Genomic DNA, 15304 nt, shown 5'->3' with positions numbered 1-15304 from the left:
GAGAACCACCTGAGAACTTCAAATGGTTCGAAATGCTAGAGCAAATTCATTGCAAATCGTTTTGTAGAATATACATTTTTATAACAAATTTGATTTCTTCTGAAATCAAAGAGCTGGTTGTTACAGTCAAACTCTACATTTCGCAGGAGCACGTCCTCATGAAAATACTTGTCAACTCAACTGTAGAAGACCTCTGCCAACATCTGAAATGTGGATGACAGAAACAGATGAGAGGACTCCTACTGGTTTGGAAGGGGAACTTTAACCTTATCGTTTATATCAAGGCTTCTTAAACTTTTTTTGCTCAATACTCCTTTTTGCCCAAAAGATTTTTTAAACGACCCTCGGTATATAGATATATAAAATCTATACACATAATAAAAGTGAAAATCTGTATGTGTGTAAGTGGCACGGGTGTCTGCTCACACAGACAGCCTCCAGCCTCCACAAATAGGCTATAGTTCCCAGTGATGTGGAGCCACCAAGTCACTCCCTCCTAGGACATTGCCGGTTACAGAGAGCACATCCCAGTGTTCCTTTCTCTCGCCATTTGCATGACCCTCCCCACTGCCACTCCCTTAACCCTTTCCAATCCTTTTCTATGGCACACAGCAAATAGAGAACTGATCAGCAACTGAACATACTGGAGATGCTTGGGGAGAATTCAACATGATCTATAGGAGTTGTAGGGACTGGGATGTAAAGTTCACGTGCAATCTAAGAGCACTCTGAACCCCACCAACGATGGAGCTGGAACTAATTTGGCACACAGACCCAACTTGGCCAAGTGTGCATACTGGCAGGTTTGGGAGTGATTGACCTTGGCACCCAGGAGTTATAGTTCACCTATATTCAGAGAACACTGAAACCAGCAAGTGACACATCTGGACCAAACTTGGCACACAGATCCAACATGGCCAACTGTGAATACTAGCAGGCTTTGTGGGTGATTGACCTTGACTGTGGCACCTGAGAGTTATAGTTCATCCGTATTCAGAGAACACTGAACCCAGCAAGTTACAGATTTGGACCAAACTTGGCACACAGACCCAACATGGCCAACTGTGAATACTGGAGGAATTTTGGGAGGGTTGGCCCAAGGTTTTTGGGAATGGTAGTTCACTCACATCGTTATGCATTTCCTAATGGGAGCATTCATAAAAAACAAAAGCAACGACTGAGTGTTTTTCGAAGACATAGGGTAACATATGACCAAACTGATATGACCTCACACCCAAAAATAAACAAGGCCCTTCTCAAATAAGCCAGGCACTGCTGGGGACCCAAGCTGGTAGGTATATAAATCAAATATTTACTAGTAATATATCATAAATAAATTTATTTTAAAACAATTATTTAGTATTATTTAGTAATTTTACCATTTATTTAAGATGAAAACCAATTTGCATATTAATGAGATGGGTGTGCTTGTTTATTTTTACATAAAGAATTAAATCTTAGCTGGATATTTGATACTGTAGAACGTAGAGCAACAGTTTTTCATGCAAAGCTGGCATGCTTTGTTTGCAGCCTCAAGGGTCAGAATATAGTTGACTCCCTTGAATTGGTAGACCACAGTGGGATGTTGCTGGGTTCCACACCTCCAATTTAAAAGGTCCCAGATTGCAGAGTGGGCCATGAGTCTGAAATGGATCCACATCCTCTTGTTCCCATCATGGTCTCATAGTCACAGAATCACAGAATTGGAAGAGACCAAAAGGGTCATCCAATCCAACCCCCTGCATGGTGGAGAATGTGTATCTCAGTTCTGTGTGGAATATTATGATATATCACCCAATCCAGGATCTTGATCTATTAATTTTTTCTAAGTAGACATGTATAGGAGGATACAAAAAGGTTGCAACTCTCTACACACAATGTAATCTCCACTGAAATCAGTAGTATTTCTGAGCAGATATATGTCAGATTCCACTATTAATAAACATGCATTTGAGTCTATTTTTATTCATGGTCCAGAAGAAGATGGAAGAATTATTGCTATGGTGAGTGAGAAGCAAGCAAATAACTCTTCAATTCTGACACATTACTATGGTTGAAAGAGTTGAAATCAGTTTTGGCTCCCTCTGTAAGAGAAATTTCTGAGTGGGATACAGGACATGGACACACATAAATATTATAGAAACAATTTGAATTGTGAACAATATAGTGTAAGGATTTTTCATCAGTTATATCTTCCCAAACCATCATTCTCTTAAATTACAGCTGGTTTTGACCTTGTATCTGGAAAAGCATTAAATTACTACTGCATTAGCTTGGCACAGCACTGCCACAGCATAATCATTGCACTGGCCTCTATCACTACCTCATTCGCTCCTTTGCAGTTATGAGCAACTTTTCTCTAAGAAGCTACTGTTTTCTCCATAATTTAAAAAAAGCATGGAGGGTGTCAATCTAACTTTATTAGGGAGAGAGTTCTAGAGCTTGTTGAAAACCTGAGATGACTCTCCCATATTCCCTACAGATGTTATCAATGAAGATGATGAGGAGGGCCTTCACAGAAGAAACACAGGCTCATAAGGAAGAAAATGGTCCTTCAGATAACCTGGACCCATAATGTGTAGAGTTTTATAGGTTATACCCATCACTTTGAATTATGCCTGGTGACTGGTGTTTTATCAATGTTATCACTGAGGGTGTTTTTTTTTTTTTACATAAAACTTGCATATCAATATTACTATGTTTGCTTTAATTTAAAATAGCATCAATGTGAATAGAAAATATTAATAAACTAAAACACACCCTACCAATATTACAACTAACACAAAAGTGGGAATCATGTAACCCTTCAGATATGGCTCAACTGCATTTCCCAACATTTATTACCATTAACTGATTAGGTCATTTTAACAACATCGGGAGGACTTTATAATTCCTAACATGATCAGGCCACCAGTACAGCACAACTAATAGAGAGTTGCTTTATCAAAGATTTGTTATTTTGAATTTTATATTTAACAGTGCATCATTCATGGAAGTTCAATTGTTGGAGAGGTACTGGATTTGCTTTATTATTTTACAAAGGCAAGATTTCCACACTTTTTGTTTTGTTTTGGAGCCAATGTCATCTTAATGGTTTTTGCTTTCCCATAAATGAAAAACACAAGAAATTCATTATTGCATTATTGTATTACTGAAGACATAGAGAGAAGATAATGCAAAACTGCAAGAGCCACAATAATAATTTTTCATCTCAGATTGTACTGACTTTGCTTGACCTCCACATAGATGAGTGTGAAAGAGCTATAGATACTATTTATAGCCATGCTTTCAGAAGTCTGTAGTACCTACTGCATTTATGGATGACTACTCAATTTAAACGTCTGATCTACTATCGGGTCTTCGTGTAGCATTCTTTTAGTATTCTCAACATTCAATAACAGCTGGTGGATGAAGATGTCCTATTATTCTATGAAGAGCAGCACAATAAATCTAAAGCTAGGATCTAAAAGCTTATTATCAGTCCTGACTATATGAAGGTAAATCAATGGGATGTACCTATATGTTAAGTATTCAACAACTGATTCAATGGGTTTGCTCTACTTGATACTAACAGGATACCAGGTTCATTAATTTCAAAATCTACTAAAAAGGAAAATGATGTATTTTATTCTATTAGGAAAGGATATTTAATTTCCTGCAGAAAATAACATGACAAGAACATTATATATCACATAACTCAACTATTCATTGAAGAGATCTATAGAATCTAGGCTTTGTGTCTAATACTAGTGTTAACTGATGCATCAGTACTATTACAATATCCATTTAAGATGTAATATTTAAAAATAACACCACTCGAAGGGTTTTTAGTTCTATGGAATTCATTTCTCTCTCCTTAGCATAATTTGTTACTACCTTAACTACGGTATACATTTTCTTTTGTTTCATCATAATATCATATAATATATGTTGGAATAAACCTCTTTCCAATCTGTGTTTAACAAACGTATCATTTTAAACCTAAAATTACAACATTGGGTTGTACCACCAGGACCATCCTTTTCAATTCTGCCATGCAGGAATACACAATGAAACTATTCCCAAAAGATGCCTATTCAATTTCTGAAAGTTATCCAAAAAGGAGAGTTAGGCATCATCTAAGACAGGCTATTCTACTTATAAATAGCCCTTAATGACATTTCCCCTAGTGTTAAGGTGGATTTTTTCTTTTCATATCTTAAGCAAGTTACAGCAGGTCAGTGCACAATTCATGCATCTGACTAGAGCCCTACTTCAACTTCCTTGCTAATGACAAGAAACATGCCACCAACAAGAATATATACCTTAGCTGAACTTTTCTAAAGAGCATATGCAAAATATCTGATGTTAGAGGTAAACAGGTAAACAGGCTGTGATCCAAGTATCCTTCTCCTGAATGGAAAGGGTACACCCTGTTTGCTGAATTATCTTTTTATCCAGTGAGAACTTCCACTAGGAGATGGTGATTTGCTGATCTGACTTCCACATCACCTCTCATGCTATCTTAGAGAGCATCCATTTCGCAGAATTCTAAAAGCTTGACACCACTTTTACTGCCATAACTCCATCCCATGGAGTTATGGGGTTTATAGTTTTTTGTTGCAAAAGAGCTCTCCAATAGAAGGATAAATATCTCACAAAACTACAAATCCCAGTATTTCATACTGAACAATAGAGGTCAGTTGGTGTCAAACTACTATAATTCTGCAGTACTAAAATTACAACACAAACTCCCCAACCCTCCAGATCAGATTTTTGAAGAGTGTAGGATGAATCAGTGAAAAATCAGTCTGCCTTCCAGACATTCCCATGAGTTGAGTTCTATACTCACAGAATCAAAAATATAGGATTTAAATTGAGTGGGAATCCTCTTAATGAATAATACTGACCTTGACTTCTTAAATTATTAATTTTTTTGCTTAGATCAATCTACCAACATTAGAAAAAATGTACAAGATAGATTTCTGAACAATAAATCTAAATAATACATGTGTAAGGTTTACCAAATGCCGCCAGAAAAAGTGGAAATAAGATAATTTTCCCAAATTAAACTCATTTACATGGCACAATTATTTTTCATTCTACTTAAAAATCGATAATAGAAAAACACAGAATTTTAATGATTTTAATAATCATTTGAGGTTGCCTTTAAGAGGTTTTAGATAAAGCCCCTCCATCGGAAAAACAAAGAATAAATCAATAAAATGCATAGTTTATGTACAGTCACTTGATATTAAATGAGGACACAATTACATTTTTTTAATAGTTCAGAAGTGTGAGGAGGGTTTTCCAAAAGAAGCCTATACTTAAAAGCCTCCAGTGAACAAGACTCCACCACGTTTGGAGGCAGCATATTCTACTACCAAACAGTTCTTACCATCACGAAGTTCTTCCTAATATTTAGGTGGAATCTCCTTTCCTGCCATTTGTATCTACAGCTCCATGTCCTAGTCTCTTCAGCAGCAGAAAACAAGCCTGCCCTCTCCCCAATATGACATCCTCCCCAATACGACATCCCAATATGATATTTAAACACAGCTATCATGCCCTCTCAGCCCTTTCCCTACTGGAAATTGAGAAGTTATGTGAAGTTACACAATTCCTCACATCTGCTATACATAGAAATAGCACAACAACATAAGCACAGACTAAGTGCTATATTGGTTGGGAACTGAGTTTATGTTCTCCAAACACGCACATAAACTCCTTTCAGAAATGTTCCAAGAACAGTGTAATAACAGAAAGTTTAGGAAACCATGCTCCAGAATATTTCAGCCTTGATTAAAAAGGGTTAATTGAATAGTCACTTAATCCCAATATCTACCCTGATTTTAAGATTATCTACATATATCTTTCTGAACATCCAGAAGTCCTTCTGTGAGTACCACTTTCACAAGCAACACAACCATATACTGAAAGGATAAATCTAAACATGTTACTTATTTATTGGGTTTTTAATCCTGCCTTTCTTTCAGACTCAGATGATAAACAGATACAAATAAAACTATACTTTAATATCCAAACAGCATCAAAAGTTATACTGTAATAATAAAACAAGTTTAAAATGCAGAGTTTAAAAAGTAATTGAGCATTAGAAAATGTATCTATTCATTAAAAGCCCTTCCCTTAGGAGCCAAACAACTGTCAAAATAACACTGAATAGGAAAGGTCTCTTCTTGAAGAGACAATATGGAGGAGGGTTCACTAGCCTCTCCAGGATGGGAAATCATGGGTTTTAAAGTAGTCTCAAAAAAGGTCCTCTCTTACATCCCCATCAAGTCATCAAGTACGTGAAGGCTCTGTAGATTTCAAAGCCCAGACAGGATTGTAAGGGAGAATGTGGATCTTTCAAATAGCCTGCCCTCGCACTCAATTGGGTTTCATAGGTCATACCTGTGCTTTGAATTGTGCTTAGAACTTTATTTTGTACCATCATCCAATCTGATTGGCCTCAAAAGCCTAAAGAATGCTTTATATCATTTTATGTCATTTTGAGTGAGGTACAACCCCATGCCAACCAGGAGTAACTATAATGGAATTGATTTCTATATGCACATTAACAGTCAAAAGCATAATAAATATGGGGAGGGAAGATGTGAAATGTTTGGGTGGAATGCAGTCATGCCCATCCACCAACACTGTTAGGGGCAGGGCAGCTACACAACCAGGGAACCCATCCGAACAGTGGAGGATTCATTGTTCCTCACAAGCCACACCCCTATAATCAATAAGGCTATAATCTGGTTGCTTTACTGATGAACAGCCACATCAGAACAAATTTGTTCTCTTTCTCAAACAAAATTGTTTTAAAATAAACTTATGGTATTCCTCTTAAAATGACTTGTTTTATACATGGGTTTTTATTGTTTTCAACAAAAAAAATCATCTCCATACATGAATCTGAAAACACATTTCTAATCTACTGCTAATACTTGGTGCTATTGTGTACTCACTTACAGTAAGGAATGATTAATTATCCTCTTGCTGCCTTACAGAAGAATGCCAAAAGAACATACCATATTTTAAAATAACTCTAAATAAATAGCCATCCCCTCCAGCAGATTTCTTTCAACCCTCAATGCTGGCAGATATTAAATATGCCTGGCACTGAACCATACCTGTGTCTTTTAAAAGTTCTGTAAGTCTATGTGTCTATATTTATATCTTCATGTAACTGCTAATGGCAACAGAAATGTTTAACCACAATCTCCATCTGTTTCCATGCTAGCGCATATTTGCATGAATAAAAGAAATACAGGCAAATCGACATTCAGTTTTACAACTCAAACAGCCTAATTGAATATCCCTTGTTTAAAATGTTTCATATACACTTTCTAAATATAGGCTGAAGGTAATTTTATGCAATATTTCTTAATAATTTTGGTGCCGGGGATAATGTTTACGTACATTTAACCAACAGAAAGCAAAGGCCATCTATCTCAGTCATTCATGTGGAGAATTTTGGGAGTGTACTGGGTTCCGGAAATCCAGTGAAGGGATGCTCAAATTTGGAGTGTTTTGAGTTGCTGTGAGTTTTCCGGGCTGTATGGCCATGTTTCAGAAGCATTCTTTCCTGATGTTTCTCCTGCATCTATGGCAGGCATCCTCTGAGGTTGTGAGATCTGTTGGAAACTAGGCAATTGGTGTTTATATATCTGTGGAATGTTCAGTGTGGGAGAAAGAACTCTTGTCTGAGGCAGGTGTGAATGTTGCAATTGGCCACCTTGATTAGCACTGAATAGCCTTTCAACTTCAAGGTCTGGCTGCTTCTTGCCTGGAGGAATCATTTGTTGGGAGGTGTTATCTGGCCCTGACCGATTCATGTCTGGAATTCTCCTGTTTTCTGAGTGTTGTTTTTTATTTACCATCCTGATTTTAGAGTTTTTTAATACTGGTAGCCAGATATTGTTCATTTTCATGGTTTCCTCCTTTCTGTTGAAATTGTCAATGCGCTTGTGGATTTCAGTGGCTTCTCTGTGTAGTCCGACATGGTGGTTGTTAGAATGGTCCAGCATTTCTGTGTTCTCAAATAATATGCTGTGTCCAGGTTGGTTCAAGTGTTCTGCTATGGCTGACTTCTCTGGTTGAGTTAGTCTACAGCGTCTTTCAGGAATCAGCCAGGCTTTGAAGCTACAAGGCTTTTTAATGCTAATCAAGGTGATTAATTGCAACATTCATACTTACCTCCAACAGCCAAGAGTTCTTTCTCCCACCCTGGACATTCCATAGTCTAGACCTGACAACCTCTGGGGATGCCTGCCATAGATGTGGGAAAGACTGCTTCTGGAACACGGCCATACAGCTCGGAAAACTCACAGCAACCCAAAAGTGTTACTATCTCAACCATCCATGTAGAGAATGTTGGAGTATACTGGGTTTTGGAAATCCAGTGAAGGGATGCTCAAATTTGGAGTGTTCTGGATTTCGGAATTCCGGTTCAGGGATGCTCAATTCGAGTACTCTGAATTTCAGAATTCCAGTTACGGGACGCCCAATCCTGGATTATTTTGGATTATTTCCGGTTCGGGGCTGCTAAATTTTCGAGTACTTTGTATGGAGAAATCCGCGATGCTCAACCTGCCATTGCCCTTCCTGTAAGTTCTTGTCAATAGTCTGTCCCGGAGGTGACCTTAGGAGAGGAAAGAAGAAAACCCAGCAGACCTACAAGCTCCCTCTCTCTCTCTCTCTCTCTCTCTCTCAAGACAACACATTCCATAGCCGCCTCTTTGGGACCGATCCGCCGAGAACAAACAAAAACACCCTGTATCTATCCGGAGGCGAAGAAGGCGCTTTGGATAGTTTTGTGGGGTTTTTTTAAATGTCGCATCCCCGCCCCCTTTGTAAAGCCAGAATAATAGCCGGGCGCGGAGAGAAGATGATGGTGATGGTGATGATGATGCCAGGCTGAAGGTTACCCCTCCCTCCCTCCATCCACAGCTCGCCTCCTCCTCCTCCCTGCGAAGCCTCCCCAAAACGCAACAACCCCATCCATCCCCAAAAAGCCTTCTATAGCTGGGAGAAGGCCCTCCTCCATCTTTCACCTGAAGGGAGGCTCTTCTCACCTGGAACGCGGCCGTTCCTCTGAGGCGATGAGGGAGAGAATAAAAGGGAGAGAGGAAGGAAGGAAAGAAGGAAGAAGGGGCGTCTTAGCCCTGCGGCGCCGGACTCCTGTGGGCCATGGCTTCGGAGGAAGCCGTCATCGCCGCCGTCTCTATGGCGACTGCGGGGCCTGGCCTGACTCTGAGGCCTGGCGGGGCGGACGGGCGGAGAAGGCAGGCAGGCAGACAAGCAAGCAGTCAGCGGCGCTGCTGCTCCTCCTCCTGCTGCTGCTGCTGCCCAGGCCTCGGCCTCCTCCTCGCCGTCCTCCTCCTCCGCCGCCCGCCTCCTTCCCTCAGCTGCAGCTCCGCCGCGCGCCCCCGCCTTCCCCTCTCGCCCTCCATCCAAGCGCCTTCCCCTCGCGCGCTCCAACAGCCTTCGCCCTCCCGCCTCCCAACGTCCTGCGACAGGATTGGCTCGGGGGCGAGGCACCCACCAACGGATTGGAGGAAAGCTCCTGCCAATCATTCCGGCGCGCGGCCGTAGCTTAGAAACGCCGCCGTTGCTTATGAGGCGAACTCTTCTGTGGCTACTGGGGAGGGAGGGGGGGGGGTTGAAGAGGGAGAGAAAGGCATTCTGGGAATTGAACTGAACCACCTCAACAGGGCTCTACAGGCCAATGGATACTCTACCCCAGACATCACAAGATCTGCAAGGCCAAGAACAAGCCAGGAGAGGAAAGACAAGGATCCACCCAGAGGAAAAGTGTGCTTACCATACATCAAGGGAATCACTGACCGCATAGGGAAGCTGATGAAGAAACATAATCTACAAACTGTCTACAGACTCACCCAGAAAATCCAACAAATGTTACCTTCAGCAAAGGACAAGAGGGATCCTCTCACCACTGCAGGAGTCTACAGTATACCATGCAGCTGTGGACAAGTCTACATAGGGACCACCAAAGGCAGCATTGCCCAAACACGAATCAAGGAACATTAAAGGCACTGCAGACTAATTCAACCAGAGAAATCAGCCATAGCCGAGCACTTGATGAACCAACCTGGACTCAGCATATTATTTGAGAACAGAAATGCTGGACCACTCAAATAACTACCACGTCAGACTATACAGAGAAGCCATTGAGGAGGAACCAATGTATACCATGCAGCTATGGACAAGTCTACATTAGTTGTTTATTCGTTCAGTCACTTCCAAAACACAACCTACAAACTATCTGCAGACCATAATATGGAAAGGAAGACAAGCCATCAAAGACCTCAAGTCAGATCCAGAAAGCATCATTATCCCAGCAGACAAGGGGAATGCTACAGTAATCATGGAAACAGAACAATACAAGGAGAAGATCAGACAACTCCTGGGTCCCACAACATAAAAAAAACTAGACCCAACCAGAAAAATCACCAGAAAAACCAATACCTTGATCAAGACGTCCTCAATTAACCTGGACATACGACAACTGTGCAAATCGGAAGCCCTCCTGCCTAGGCTTTATGGACTCCCAAAAATCCGTAAGGATTCCACCCCGCTTAGATCCATCATGAGTGCCATTGGATCTTCCACATACGATTTGGTAAAATTTCTGGCTGCACACCTACAAACCCATATTGGGCTCATTATGCACTACATCAGGGTCCGGGCTGTGGCGCAGGCTGTTGAGCAACCAGCTGCAGCCAGTGCAACAAATCACTCTGACCAAGAGGTCATGAGTTCGAGGCCAGCTCGGAGCCCTGTGTTTGTCTTTGTTCTATGTTAAGGCATTGAATGTTTGCCTTATATGTGTAATGTGATCCGCCCTGAGTCCCCTTCGGGGTGAGAAGGGCGGAATATAAATACTGTAAATAAATAAAAATAAATAAATAGTGAGCCCAATATGGGTGTTTTGGACTTCAACTCCCACAATTCCTAATAGCCGGTAGTTCTCAGCCAACTTCATAGAAAAAATCAGCAACCTCAAGCTCAATACCAACGACAAACTGATCAGCTTTGATGTGGTGGTTCTATTTACCAAGGTCCCGGTAGCAGACACAATCACACTAATCAACCAGAATTTCCCAGAATTACCACAAACTACTTCCAGTGGGACAATGAATTCTATGAACAGAAAGATAGAGTAGCCATGGGAAGCTAAACAAGTTTCTGGACCACCTTAACAGCATCCACCCAAACATCAAATTCACCACGGGAAAAAAATGAAGGAAAACTGCAATTTCTATATGTTGTAGTCATCCATAAAGCCAATCAACAACTGGGCCACACAGTTTACAGAAAACCTACACACATAGATGGATACCTTCATAAAAACTACAACCATCACCCAAGTAAAAACAGAAGCACAATCGAAGTCCTGGCAGACTATGCAAAAATAATATTTGAACCCCACCCCAAGGGGAACTGAATCACCTAAACTGGGCTCTACAGGCTAATGGATAATCCACTACAGTAAAGACAAAGACCTGCCCAGAGGAAAAGTGTTCTTACCATACATCAAGGGAACCACTGACTGCATAGGAAGCTGATGAAGAAACGCAAACTACAAACTAGTTACAAAACCACTAAGACAAATGCAAAGGACAAGAGAGATTCTCTCACTTCTGCAGTTTGCTGTATGCCATGCATACAGCATAGCATAGCCAACATAGACCACCAAACACAGCACCCAAACACAAATCAAGGAACATGAAAGGCACCACAGACTAATCCAGCCAGAGAAGTCAGCCACACCAATGCACTTGATGAACCAACCTGGACACACCATACTATTTGAAAACACAAAAATGCTGGACCACTCTTAACAACCACCATGTCAGACTACACAGAGAAGCCACTGAAATACACAAACATGTGGACAGAAAGGAGCAAACCATGTAAATGAAGTAAATATGGCTACCAGTATTTTTAAAAAACTCTAAAATCAGGACAGTAAAGAAAGAACAATACTCAGGAAACAGGGGAGTTCCAAACAAGAAACAATCAGAGTGATTAATTGCAACGTTCATACTTGCCTCCAACAGACAAGAGTTCTTTCTCCCACCCTGAACCTTCCACAAATATATAAACCTCCCTTGCATAGTTTCCAATATACCTCACAACTACTGAGGATGCCTGCCATAGATGTGGGCGAAACATCAGGAGAGAAAGCTTCTGGAACATGGCCATACAGCCCAGAAAACTCACAGCAACCCAGTGATTCCCGCCATGACAGCCTTCAACAACACATTCTGGGAATTGTTGTTTTGCCTCCACCTTGTCAGAATTGTTTTATTTTTCTCCAACAGGTTTCAGACCCAGTTTTCTGCCTCATAGGTCCTGATGTGCTTCGTCTTCTGCTTCAAAATGGTCTATTCATTGTTGAACATTAAAATGCTGCCACTGCCAGTCTACTTCTGTTTTCCCTGTTTAAAGGGGTCATTCCAGCCCCCCCCCCCAAAAAAAACAAAAAAAACCATCCTTTGTAGATGGAGGTAAAGAAAGCATTGTGTTTAGGAATGTGGCAGCTGAGGGAAACGGGTTTGGAGTAAAAAGTAACAAGCAAATCTTCTGGGATCATGATGGGAGGGAAGTTGGTAGGCCACCCTCCTTCAAAAGACACATTCAGTTATAGGAATTATTAGGGTTAAAACAGAAATGCTACATCTTTCCCTGTATCTTTTGAGGGAGATTATGTAAATAGATAAATCTTGGCAGTTGTACCTTTCATACAATTTCATACACAAAAAGAAGACTTTTTAACAAAGAGCAAAAGCAATTCGTTGTGTTACAAAGAGGAAACTATCTTCACACCAGGCATGGTCAAACTTGGGCCCTCCAGGTGTTTTGGACTTCAACTCCCACCACTTCTAACAGCCTCAGGCCCCTTCTTTTCCCCCCTCAGCCACATAAGCCCATGCCTGGTGTAGATGCACATCACGTGAAGAAAAGATGTCACTACTCACAAGGAGAGGCACCTCATTTGATTATCAGCAATAGGTAAACCCGTAAATGCAGCCATTAAAACTATTGTGTTCTAATACGTTTGGCCACTCTAGGCGATCTATATTCTGCTGAAGGAGTTAAGCAACGGATATGAAGGTACAATTACCAGAGCTGTTCATATCCATATCCACACACACATCCAGTCTGCCTAATGGCATCTCATTGTGGGCAGACATAACTGTTTCCAGTCAGATTTCCACAAATCCAGAGGTTCAGGAATTTATAATAATGTTAAAAGAATAAAGTTTAATGATATGTTTTGGATTTATAAATTGTATAAGTGTTTGTAAATTAGATCCAGAATATTTTTCAACATTTTCTGTGCTAAATGTTCAAACTCATTGCTCTCAAAGCTAAAAGAAGGCAATGAAACGCTTAAATTTCAGTAATTACAGTAGTATATATTTAGTCTAGATCTTTTGGTACTTCATCCATCATCCCTTTAATGGTTAATATCTGCTACAGTGTAGAGAAATTAGACATTAATGCAGATCTCAATTAGCAATATTAGGGTGCATCATCAGATGAGCACTGAGGCATCACCATTATCTTCCCCATTTGAAAGCTCACTTGTCCAATGTTATGGGGGATCTGAGTGTTGTTTTTTGCCAAACAGAATCATAATGCATTATATCTGCATAGATTTCTGAACAAATGAAAGTCTAATGGGAATTCTGTGTCATTGCTTATTGCTTCCTGTAAAACGATACCTTGTACATTCTGCTCTCTGAGGTCAAAAAGCTTTGCTAGTAATTTTAGAGGTCAGGAAACAGTTGAAGGACAAATTGTGTCAATAAACGATCATTAGATGGAGACAGCATACTGTTTCAAAAATTTCAATGGTTTAATCTAATGCAACAGAGAGTCATGAATCTGGTGACAGTTTTCAATAATTATTTTATTATAGCAAGAGCTTTCCTGGACTATAGTCTTCCTCACTAAATACAACAGTCAGCATAGAATTCATATAGTATATAGACATATATAGTATTTTGTTCTCTTATTTGCACCATCAGATGATCCGGATACATACACACACAGCATTTCCAGGCTTTGGACAAAATGCCTTGTGATCCCAGTTCAAATTGCATTTATAATAATAATGATGTTGGCTGAGGATGTTTGATTTTATGTAAGCAAGGGATCCTGAATTTCACTATTCACAGCATGGGAACATTGGGCCCCTGATTAATATCTTGATTGACAAACCATTAAATGACTGAAAACACAATGAGATCATAGTCACAGCAGAAATAAGCATAATTAAGCACAAACAGATGTGGAGTGGATTTTTCCCCAATTAAGCATCCCTCATTCTTTTTCAAGAAAGGACATTCCACCGAAACATTAGAAAGAACTTTGTTACTGTAAAATAGATTGGACAGTGGAAGATATTCCAGTGGAGGATGACAGACTCTCCATCTTCATAAGTCTTTAAATAAAGGTTGGATGGGCATCTTTCGGGGCTGCTTTGGTTATGGTTTTTGCATGGCAGGAGGCTGGACTGGATGGTCTTTGACAAAGACTCTTTGTGGTCCCTTTTAACTCTAAGGGTCTACAATTAATGCAGTTGATACCACTTTAACTGTAATTACTAACTGTAATGCATTCTGGGATTGTAGTTTGATAAGATATCAGCACTCTGGCAGCAAAGGCTTTGCAAAACTACATTTCCAATTATTCCATAGTGTTGAGCCATTGATGTTAAAGTGGTGTCAAGCTGTAGTACGGTAATTCAAAAGTGTAGGTGCACCCTAAGATCTATGATTCTTTAACTTTGCAGACAGATTAATCAGAGATCAAAACCTAACACTTAACAGTGTTACTGTACATGGTAACTATTTCAAATTGAAACAATACGTTGTCTAAATTTTATGGTCGCTTTCCCCCTTTCCCTGGATATTGGTTGCATAATGGCAGAGATGTAGGATCATGAACAGAAAAAGGTCTTATCAACTGACACCACACTCCACTCAAACTGGAAGCTAACTGGTCAATTTTAAATTGTGAATTTTAATCTGCACTTTATCAATTGATTTTAATTTGTATTTTAAGTTTGTTTATTTTGTTATTATGGCTTTTAATAGTGTTTTATCTCTTATTTTAATTATGTTGTATCCCACCTCAAGCCACAGGGTAATACATTCATAATTATCAAACCATCCTGAGTCCCCACGGGGAGAAAGGACGGGATAGAAATAAAATCATTATTCTTATTATTATTCTTATTATTATTAATGTATTTATTTTTTACAGCATGTCAGGGCATTTG

The 15304-nt window shown here is 40.0% G+C and overlaps 1 protein-coding gene across 2 annotated transcripts in view; it reads right to left on the bottom strand.

Annotated features, from left to right (window-relative positions):
- Positions 1 to 9469, bottom strand: part of ttbk2 (tau tubulin kinase 2) — a 73452-nt gene extending 63983 nt beyond the window's left edge. Inside the window, exon 1 of one of the 2 annotated variants that reach the window (XM_062968129.1) lies at positions 9063 to 9469. The gene's annotated coding sequence lies outside the window, so the exon portion shown is untranslated. The remainder of the gene's footprint in view (positions 1 to 9062) is intronic. The other variant, XM_003214536.4, reaches the window with a different exon arrangement.
- Positions 9470 to 15304: the final 5835 nt, after the last annotated feature.

Source organism: Anolis carolinensis, chromosome 1 (assembly GCF_035594765.1).
Source record: "Anolis carolinensis isolate JA03-04 chromosome 1, rAnoCar3.1.pri, whole genome shotgun sequence".
Lineage (NCBI taxonomy): Eukaryota > Metazoa > Chordata > Lepidosauria > Squamata > Dactyloidae > Anolis > Anolis carolinensis.
The sequence above is the reverse complement of the archived record's forward strand: the minus strand, read 5'-3'. Positions and strand labels throughout refer to the sequence as shown.